The sequence below is a fragment of the Miniopterus schreibersii genome, assembly GCF_964146895.1.
Source record: "Miniopterus schreibersii genome assembly, chromosome: X".
Lineage (NCBI taxonomy): Eukaryota > Metazoa > Chordata > Mammalia > Chiroptera > Miniopteridae > Miniopterus > Miniopterus schreibersii.
Window position 1 is genome coordinate 48,058,310 of NC_138104.1, and position 10,804 is coordinate 48,069,113.

The following is a 10,804-nucleotide window of genomic DNA, read 5'->3' on the forward strand; positions in this document are numbered from 1 at the left end:
CATTTTAAGCATATTTTATATGTAGTGAAATACTGTGAAAATACTAGTGACAGCATTTTGCTGTAATGTTGATTTCAGTAATTAAGATTTAAAGAGTTAGTCACCAGGGTGTGTTAGATGAGCATAGTTATCATTTATTACAAAACAAACAGATCATTTCTGTTTGCATGCAAATTATTTTAATAATTGTGAAAATAAAAGTTTGGAAGATGTATTTTTACTTTTATATCTGGACTTTCCCCCACCCCAATTTATACTTTGTTCTTTTGTAACGCTGCCTCCTGTGAATGTGATGTAATTTGTATCACATTGAATATTTTATCGCTTTAATTTTTTAGAAGTCCTTTAGACCTAAATAAGATCTGGGTTCAGCCATAGAAAAGCAAGTAGGAAATGAGCTAAGAATGTTGAAAAGTCTAAATCTTAAATGCATTGCTAAGAAAAAAGCCACTGTTATATTTAGGTTCATGAGAGCATAAAGATAGATGTATAAGCCTAATCCTATGCTAGATATTAATAGTGAACTGTAAGATTTCTCATGAATGCTAATAATGTTTTAATTCCCAGCTTGAAGATCTTAGCATGTATATATGTTTATGAAAACTGAATTTTGTGTTTTTTCTATGGCTTGCTTTGTGTATCTCTTCCAGCAATCGGATGCTCTCCAAAACATTCACTAGCCTGTTAGCCTAGTAACTAAATTTGTTTGTGTGTGCGTGCGTGCGCGTGTATGTATGTAGATTTTTTTTTCCAACTTGGCACACTTTATCTCAGACATAAAAAAGAATATTTCATAAGGAAGACAGCCGTATTCACTGTCTACTAATTCTTTGCCTCTGTTGTAAAGTGCTTAGCTTTATCACTCATTTCATTATACCTTCTAGATAAACAATCTAGGTTTTGTTCTGTACATGTGTCCTTCTATATTTTTAATTTGCTCTTTCGCTTGTTTCTTGTTTATTTCCCTTACCAGAGATCAGGCTTGTGCTAGAATTCTTCCATGTAGCACTTTACTTTCTCCCAGAGTAAAATTCATAAATCTCATTCGTACAACTGTGTGCTCAGATATCTAACTCAGCTTTCCAATAATTTGAAATAAATGAGTGATTTATCTTTTTTTGCTGGTTTTTTTTTTTTTTTTTGTAATCCTATAGGTTGTCATCAGACAATAACAATTATTTAAAGAGAAAGATGTGAATGCCACTTCTTTTTGATAAAAACTTTTTTGAGCATTTTTCAAAGTTTGTATGTTCATGGTAGTGATAAATTAAACACCTTATATTAAACACACATATATCTTGGAAATTATTTTATGCACATTTACCAACTGGTACTTTAAAGTTGGAATTTTCACATTCACAAAAAGGAGATTTAAATCCTGTGTAACTTTTAGTATACTTTGATGTCCAGCCTTTTAGTTCTGGGGAAAGGAATGAAACTTTTGACATTTAAAGTTCATTGTTTTAAATGTTAACCCCATCCCCAACATTTTTGTGGTACATGAGGCTATGTGAAAGTTCTGTTGAAAATAGAATATTCTAAGATCACTTTTAAGGCTTGTTTTAAAAATTAGGATGAAAATATTTTCATGCTTTTTTGCTTTTCACCTCTTAGTAAAGTTTCTTTGCCAAGTTTACTAAGTTTTGATTAAATTCTAATATAAAGTTTAATTTTTTTCATGGTGCTGTATTTTGTGGAATATGGATTGCCCTCAATTTCTTGTAGCCTTATCCTTGATAATTCCTTTTTCATCATTCCTCTCTTGCATACTTTTATCCTCACTTCTCTTTCTGCAATGAAGACTTTACCTAATTTAGCACACTTCAAAAAGACTGGTAATTTATGATTCATTGATGGGAGAAGTACAGTAGAAAGGCCCTGCAGTTTAGAGTTAAGGTGTGTTTGTTTATATATGTGTATACCCATTTGTTATTCCTATCGTAATTAAGTCTAGAGTATGAGACTTTGACATATAAAAGCATGGTAAGTATTTTCTGAAAAATAAGACTATTGATACATATTAAAGTCGCCATTGGTAATTGACTTTTAAATTCACATACAAAAAATATTTAGAAACCCAGCTGGGAAATGGTTTTTACATATGTCATCAGATACACATTAGGCAGTACTACAAATGTTAGTTCTTGAAACAATACTGTGGTGATGGCAATCAATAATTTATTTCTTTGTCCTGTAACTTATCATCCTTGTCTTTTGTAATCCCTTACAAAGTATTAACAAAACTGTACCTATGTTTGTTCTTAGTATCCATAAGTTTTAAGATGGAAAATCATTCAGTTAATAGTTGATGTGATGTATATGGGCAAAATGTCCATTTAACTAAAATTCAGTAAAGAAAGGTAAACTAGACTGATTTGGTTTATAAAAGATGTTTTGTTTGGCAGTTATAAGTCATTATAAACAATTATCTTCAAAGATAAAAAAAAAACTGGACTAATTTGTTGCTATTCTTTATGGGATGTTTACAATAAAATTCCAAGTTGTTTGGAATCAGTTGCAGTCTTGCTGCTTTGTGCCTTAACTCAGGTACTGGAGATAAATTAACAAGAAGAAAGAAATATAGACTTACCTTTTCATTATCCAGCTTCAGAGATTGTAACATGTAAATCTTGGGTCCATTCTTGTTTTTTGTCATGTAGTATTTTATTTAATCTGAGAAACTAGGTACTTCCTACAATCAAAGGACACTAAGTTTTTTGTTTGTTTGCTTGCTTGCTTTTGTAATTAAAGATATTCTGGGTTACTTTTAGGTAATATTAACATATTGCCCAGCCGGCATGGCTCAGTGGTTGAGCATCAACCTATGATCCAGGAGATCACGGCTCAATTCCTGGTCAGGGCACATGCCCAGGTTTCAGGCTCAATCCCCAGTAGGGGCCATGCAGGAGGCAGCCAGTCAGTTACTCATCATTGATGTTTCTCTCTCTCCCTCTCCCTTCCTCTCTCTGAAATCAATAAAAACATTTTAAAATATATATATGATAAAATATGTTAACATTTTTGAAATGTACGTTGCTGGGTGCATTAAATAACAGCCTGCAAAGCTTTAGTCAACATTTTGTTTTGTAGAGCTTTTTGAAATGAATAGATTTCTAATGTCTTTATAGCTTATAAGTTTTAACATCTGAGCTATGTATCCCTGGCAGTTTTACTTATAGTATAATTGCCCACAAAGGCTTAGCTGTATTATAAATGGTACTTTAATTCAATGTAAGTGAGGAGGGAGAGAAGTAAGGTGAGAGGTAACTTTTGAGCCAGGAACTGAAAGTCCTAACAAACATTCATCCTATTTTATACACCTGTATAATTACCCAGAATTTTCTTCCCAATGGGTAGAACTTCATTCAGTTGAAGGTAAGTAAGTTGGCCAAAGACTGGACTGCATGTTTTATATATACATTGTCTGTTTTGTGTATTTAAGACCAAAAAAGGTATTTAGAAAAAAAATATTACCTTTGTCTTCTGGCATATCCTCTGGCTGTGAAAGTAGCCCAAATTTTCAAAATATTTGGAGATTGAATTAGGGATCAGTTGCTTGGTACGTGCATTAGTTGTATGACTGATTAAACGTAGCCCTCTTTAAAGATATTAAAGTGTACATTAGAATTCTTTCTTGGCAGGCTTTGATGTTTTCTGACTTCATCTGCTAGGTTTTTTATATAGAATAAGTAAATAATTTCTGTAACATACATTAGAGCAGTATTCAGAAGATCGTTTTGTGTTGTTGTTTTTTAATCCCCTAGCTGAGAAGGAGGGCAAGAACAAAGTGCTCTCTACTTTCTTTGTCAGTTACATGCCCCTGACAATTTACAGCTACTTTCCAAACATGCGCAAAATAAATGAAACCAGTATATTGAGCCTGTGAATTATTTTTCTTGGGATTTTTAAGCCCATACACTTACAGTTGCTATCTTAGGTCTTTTATATACTTAAAGAATTTTTTTTATGCTACATATTACTGGCAAACCAAATATAACATTAAATAAACTGAAGCTTTTATGGTATTAATGTTTTCCCAAAGTTTTAAGGAAGCTTTTTTTTTTCTTTCCTTCCTTTGTTACTTTAGTATGTTTTCCTTTGCCAGGTGTGGCAATTGCCTTAATAAAGTTACCTCTCAACAGGATATTACAAATATTTAATAGATGATTTTAGCTAAGTTATTAATTATTAACAAAGTTAAATTTGATATTGGAGATTTTTAAAAGCAACTTTCTGAAGCTAATATCCTTTCTTTAATTTGTAAATTTTTAATTGTCAGCTTGCCTACTCAGCATCTTTATAATTCAGAGAATGTTTTATAATAAATATATGAAGAAATAAAAACAGTTAAAATTGCTTGATTTAGGTTACTAATATTTGGTAGAGGTTATTCATTTTAGGGATGTTTCTGTGTTTAATATTTTAAAAACATTTTTATCGATTTTTTTTTAGAGCTAGAGGAAGGGAGAGAGAGAAATATCAATGTGAGAGTGGAACATCGATCGGCTGCCTCCTGCACGCCCCCTACCAGAAATCGAACCAGCAACCACTCAGTGCACAGGACAATACCCAACCACCAGCCACATCAGCCAGGGCTACTTTTTAAAATTTTTTTATTGAAAAATTTTTGGGGGTGACAAAGATGAGATTAAACAAAAAAAATCCTGATTTTTGTCATGTTTCAATTCTAAGTAGAATTTGTATAGCAGTACATTCATTTATGTTAGGAATATTGTAAAACTGTCTTTTTAATTGAATTTATTGGGATGACATTGGTTAACTAAAATACATCATCTGTATATTGTATTGTGTGTTTATCACCCAAAGTCAAGTCTCCTTCCATCACCAGTAAAACTGTCTTAAGATATTTGTTTGTTTTGCTTTTTTAAAAAAATTAGGATATGTTGAAATGAGATTTGAAGCCCAAATTGTAAACAAGGTCATTTTTAGGGTGGTATTTTGTTATGTTTGGGTATTGTTCATCTAAAATATTAATAATGAAGTGCTGGTGGTTCTGAATTGTTCCCATTTAAATTTTAATTTATAAGTCAGAGCAAGCCTTTTATATAAGAAAATGATAATTTTGTCTAGTCTGATCCTATGGAACAGAAGATATCATGCCCCTCAGATTCTCAGTCATATTACCAAGTAATCTTTTCAGTTTTGGAGTTAGTAGATCCCATGAAAGAAAATAGTTATTAAGGCAAAATAATAATTAAAGAACAGTTTTTCTTTCCATTTGCCTCAAAATTGTAAGACTGGTAAATAATCTTTTATTTCTTTGTTTATAATTATTCAAGCAGAAATTACCAGAGAACAATCTGAGATAATGAATCATGTTATTTTTTCAGATACATATGGGGATCACCTTCATAGAAGAAGGTATTTACCTGCAGGAATTTGTAGCCTGTATATGTTTTGTATATTAGTGATAAGTGATGGCTAAAGGGAGACTAGTTTATTTCTTCCCAGACTTGTCTTTTTGTGTATTCATCTATTCAACATTTATAAGTCCCTTCTATGTGACAAGCACTATAGTTTTTAAAAGAGCTTTACAGTTTATAGGCCTACTCAGACCCCTCATACTTGCAATCATCAGAATGACACTATTAGTAAATTTAATTTTTTATGTCAGAAAAAATGTGTTTCAATGAAATCAAGTCGTTTGCCATAGATCATACAGCTAATAAACAGAAAAGCCTTGATTCATCCAGAATAGTTGCTTCTAGGTTTTTCATCTTCGCTTTTATATCTTATTAATGGGATGATTTTGGTTCCATTTTCCTCCTTCCATTCTCCATGAAATGGAGACTCCAAAGTCATGCATGTGTATCTTGAAGATCACACTTCCTTTTGATTCTGGTTAAGATCATTTAAAAAGAAGACATTGAGGGGTGAATATTTATGCCTCTTAGTACTTTAGGAAGGTGCTAGTTAGGGGCTGAAAATTTTTAAAGGTATTGGGTTTAGAAGTAGAAAAATGAATGGAGCTCTTAAAGTGAATTTCTTATGCAAACTAACACAAGGGTAAATGCCCAAGAAAAATGTAGAGAATTTACTCCTATCTTAACGGGAGAATTAGTTCTGCTAATAATGTACATAAGTGTGCTTTACAGTGCATGATAAAAAATTTATCTGTTATTGCTATCTTCCACATGCTGTGTATGCTCTTGCCAGTTGCAAAATCTAGAACTTTTTTACCTTCTTAGTTGAAATGGGTTTTAGCTACAGTTCTTGGGAGAATGCTGCAGGGTTCCCAACTTAAACCATGGCTTTAATTTAGTTCAAGGTTCTTGTTTGGGGGAGTTTTAAAACATTCTTTGAATGTTACAGGGCACTGAAAAGCTAGGGAAATTCCAGGGCTAAGTGGAATAGGGAAACAGACAGGAATGTTAAAAAAAGGCCAAACAGTGTGGGCAATTTGCAGCCAGCTTGTAAATAACAAGCCATTATCTTCCCCAGCCAAAGACACAAGAGCAAATGGTTAAAAGCCTCCCTAACCAGAGAATGCAGGAAGGGGGGGGGGGGGGAGGAAAAAAGGGCAGTTTTACTCCCTAAGCAGAGAAGCCAGCAGTCTCAAGGCTTGGCAAGATAAAATTGCCAGGTGCTTCTCATGAATTCTGGGAAGGCCACAACAAAGTATAAAGGGACCTTGAGAATTAATCTATAACAAAATATTCAGCAGAGGAATTTTGAGACCTTTAGAAAGGAGGGTATATAACGCCTCAGAGAGCCTGTCTGCACTTCATAAACCAGATGTATAGATTTGCTTGCTTCTTTAATAAAGATGCATGCTTAAACTGCTTTAATAAAATTGGCTTCATCACAACACAGTCATCTGGAGTTTTCTCATTTCAATTCATTTCTATGGGAAGACAAGAACTGAGGTTGGGGACAGCCCTCTCCCTCTGACTCAGAGGGCTGTCCAATAACACCTCTCTGATGTCTGGGAGAGGTGCCTCTAACGTTTGGTGCTGCAACAGGGATTGAAGAGCACCATTAGGATCTGAGTTGGATTGCTACCAGTTAACTCTTGGCTGCAGGGTTGTCCTTGATTCCCTCTGATGGATCGCAGTGAGTTCAGTCCCTTAGGGGATTTCTTTTTCTGTTTTGCAATCAGGGTTAGGGGGTTGCAGCATAACAAAAAGCGAAACATTGTAGGCCTAAGCTCCGGGGGCAGAAAATTGAAACTAAAACCTAATGAGTGCTTGGGTCTCAGCCCAAGCTCCGAAGATCAAAGAGGCAAATTCCTCCCTCAGGGGTTTGAGAGTCTGGAATGTCCTTACATGAATAAGGGCCTTGTGGTGGTGTCTGGGGTTGAGCCCTAAGACATGCAGGGGTCCCATAGGGACTCCATAATGCAACTATCATTAAACTTTGACCTGTCCAGAGAGTGCACATAAGGGCTGGTCCCCCAGTACTCCAGGTCCTCATGGTTCTAGACAGCCAGTGTGAGACACCTAGTCACATAAAAGGGGTGGGGATGATGAGTGATGTCACAGCCTTTGGGAGCACACTTGGAACCACTACATAAAATCCTTACCTTTTTTTACCTCTGGAGCATGACCAGAGGAAGGATAAATGTAAGTCATCAATTACTTGACAGTCTGCTGCACACCTCCCTGCCCTTCCTCCCGGGCTCCATGGCTTTTGGTAGCTGTATTTACATCTGTATCCCCCTTGTAAAAAATGCAGACAGGGAGAGTGTTGCATCTGCAGGGCACCAAGGGAAAGAACCAATTGGGGGCCCCTTAAGTTACAGAAGTATCCAAAATACTCAGAGGAAGTTCCTCCCTTAGGTTACCTTTACAAACATTAACAAAAGACACTGGCCAAAGGCTGTTAACCAACAGACTGCTGATAGGTAAACAAAGGCTTAGGTGAGACAGGCTAGTTAAACAAATTGAAGCTAAAATCTTGGGGCAGTGTGCCAAGCTGATTAGGGCTCTTTACTAATTAGGGCACTAGTTCCACGCTAGTTGTGGAAAGGGTGAAATAAAGGGACATTCTTCATGCATATGCTCTGGGCTCTGGTACCTTTTAGACTCAAAAAGAATTTGTCAAATATCTTGAAAAAGCTGACAGGCACAGCAGGGAATGTTGGCTTTGTCCTGCTGAGCCTTACCAAACCTTATAGGATGTCAGAAAACTACCTGCTTAGACACAGACAAAATATTACCCACTCTAATCAGGCATCTGTTATGCATAGCTCTCTATAGGACCCACGAGACAGGTGGAGTAGACAGGAATGGCAGATTTTCAGACACTCCAGTGGACAGATACCTTAACAATTTTTTTTTTTGGTAATCCGCACCCGAGGATAGTTTTTCCATTGCTTTTCAGAGAGAGTGGGAGAGAGAAAAACACCAATGTGAGAGAGACACATTGATTGGTCGCCTCCTGCACGTGCACCAACAGCCTGGGATGAGTCCACAACCGAGGCATGTGCCCTTGGCCAGAATCAAACCCCGGACCCTTCAGTCCATGGGTGGACGCTCTAACCACTGAACAAAACCAGCCAGGGCAGTAGCAATTTTTTTAAAGGAATAAGAATACTGCGAAAACCTAGAAGGGTTCCACTGATGAGACTAAAAATACTACAATTATTACTCCACCAGGGCCCTTTGGCAGGAAAGATGGGTCACTAACTGGTGGCACTGCTGCCTAAATAGAATAGTGCACCCAGAAGGTATGAGGCCTCCCCCTGCAGCACAGGGAAGGAGTCATGGGAAGCAAAGGAGGTTTTAAATCAATTGAGAATAGAGATGCCCGGCGGCAGGGAAGGGGGTGTTTTACACAGTAAGGACTAGTTAAGCCTGGAAACCCATGAGATTCTCCTTTGGGATGCATTTCTCAGGGGGAAGGTGGGAGTGGGTGGGTGGGAAGAAATTAACCAAAGAACATATATGCATACCCCATGGACACAGACAATAGTGTGGAGAAGGCCGGGGGTGGGGGCAGGGGTAGGGAAGAAGGGGTCACTGAGGTGGAAAGGGGGACATCTGTAATACTTTCAACAATAAAGATAAATTTAAAAAAATAAAAGAACTGGGACAACTTTGACTATCAGACCTTAAAGAGGGAAAGATTGATTTTCTTTTGTAATATAGCTTGGCTCCAATATAAATTAGGAGATTGGGGAAGTTTGTCCCGGAAATGGGAGCCCAAATTATAATACAATCTTGCAATTAGACTCATTCTGTCGAAGGCAGGGCAAGTAGACTGAAATACCAATGTCCAGGTCTTTATGGCCCTGAGAAATAACTCCAAATTATACCAAAGCTAGATAGATCCTGCACTCTTAGCTTCCATAGCAAAGAAGGAACTAAATCTTGAGAGTGAATGCCTAATTCTACCCATAGTGCCTCAAAAACCAGCTGCCTCAGAACTAGCACTACCCTATACTGAATCAACTAGTCGGGGGACGATAAAGCAATAGATTCCAAAGGAAAACAGGAAATACCACCTCGACTTTTCCATTTGAGGGAAGCCCCAGGACAAGGAGGAATAATAAGAATTCAGATTCCATTTAACATGCAAAATTTAATAGTCATGAAGGACAGGTTGGGGAGTTTTACAGATGAACCTGGCAAGTTTATCCAAGAATGAAGGAAGGTAACACTTAATGTATAATTTATATTGGACGGTTATTAATCTAATTCTCCAAGAAGCCCCGACCACCTCAGAAAGTGATAGTATTAAGGGAAAGACATTAGCCTATGCAAATGAAATCTGCACACAAAATTATAACTATCCACGAGGAACAGAGGCCATCCCCTCTTCTGATCGTAACTGGTACTATGATTTGGAGGATGGGGGCTGGGCCAGAGATCACATGCTTTATGCCTCCAGCAGGGAATAAAAGCCTTCCAAAAGAAACCTAATAATTACAATAAACTAGCAGCCATTGACCAAGGTCCCCAAGAAAATCCCACCTCCTTCATAGAAAGGCTAGGGGAAGCTTTCTTTTTTAATTAAAAAAAAAAAGGATTTTATTGTTTAAAGTATTACAGATGTACCCTTTCCTCCCCATTGACCCCTTCCACCCACCTCCCTCCACAGTCCCTCACTGCACTGCTGTCTGTGTACTGGGGTTATGCATATATGCGTATAATTCTTTGGTTAATCTCCCCCCACCCAAGCCCTCACACCCTCACCTCTCTCTCAGATTCATCAGTCTGATACATGATTCCATGTCACTGAATCTATTTTGTTTATCAGTTTATTTTGTTGATTAGATTCCTCATATAAGTGAGATCATGTGATGTTTGTCGTTCTCTGCCTGACTTAATTCTCTTAGCATAATATTCTCCAGGTCCATCCATACTGTCCCAAAGGATACGAGATACTTCTTCTTTACAGCTGCGTAGTATTCCATGGTATATATGTCCCACAGCTTTTTTATCCACTCATCTACTGATGGGCACTTGGGATGCTTCCAGATCTTAGCTATTGTAAATTGCACTGCTATGAACATAAGGATACATATATTCTTTCTGATTAGTGTCTCAGGATTCCTAGGATATATTCCTAAAAGTGGGATCACTGGGTCAAAAGGCAGCTTCATTTTTAATTTTTTGAGGAACCTCCATACTGTTTTCCATAGTGGCTGCACCAGTCTGCATTCCCAACAGCAGTGTACTAAGGTTCCCCTTTCTCCGCACCCTCGCCAGCACCTGTCATTTGTTCACTTGTTGATGGCAGCAATTCTGACAGGTGTGAAGTGATAACTCGTGGTTTTAATTTGCATCTCTCTGCTCATTAACAATGTTGAGCATTTTCTCATATGTCTCTTGGCCATCTG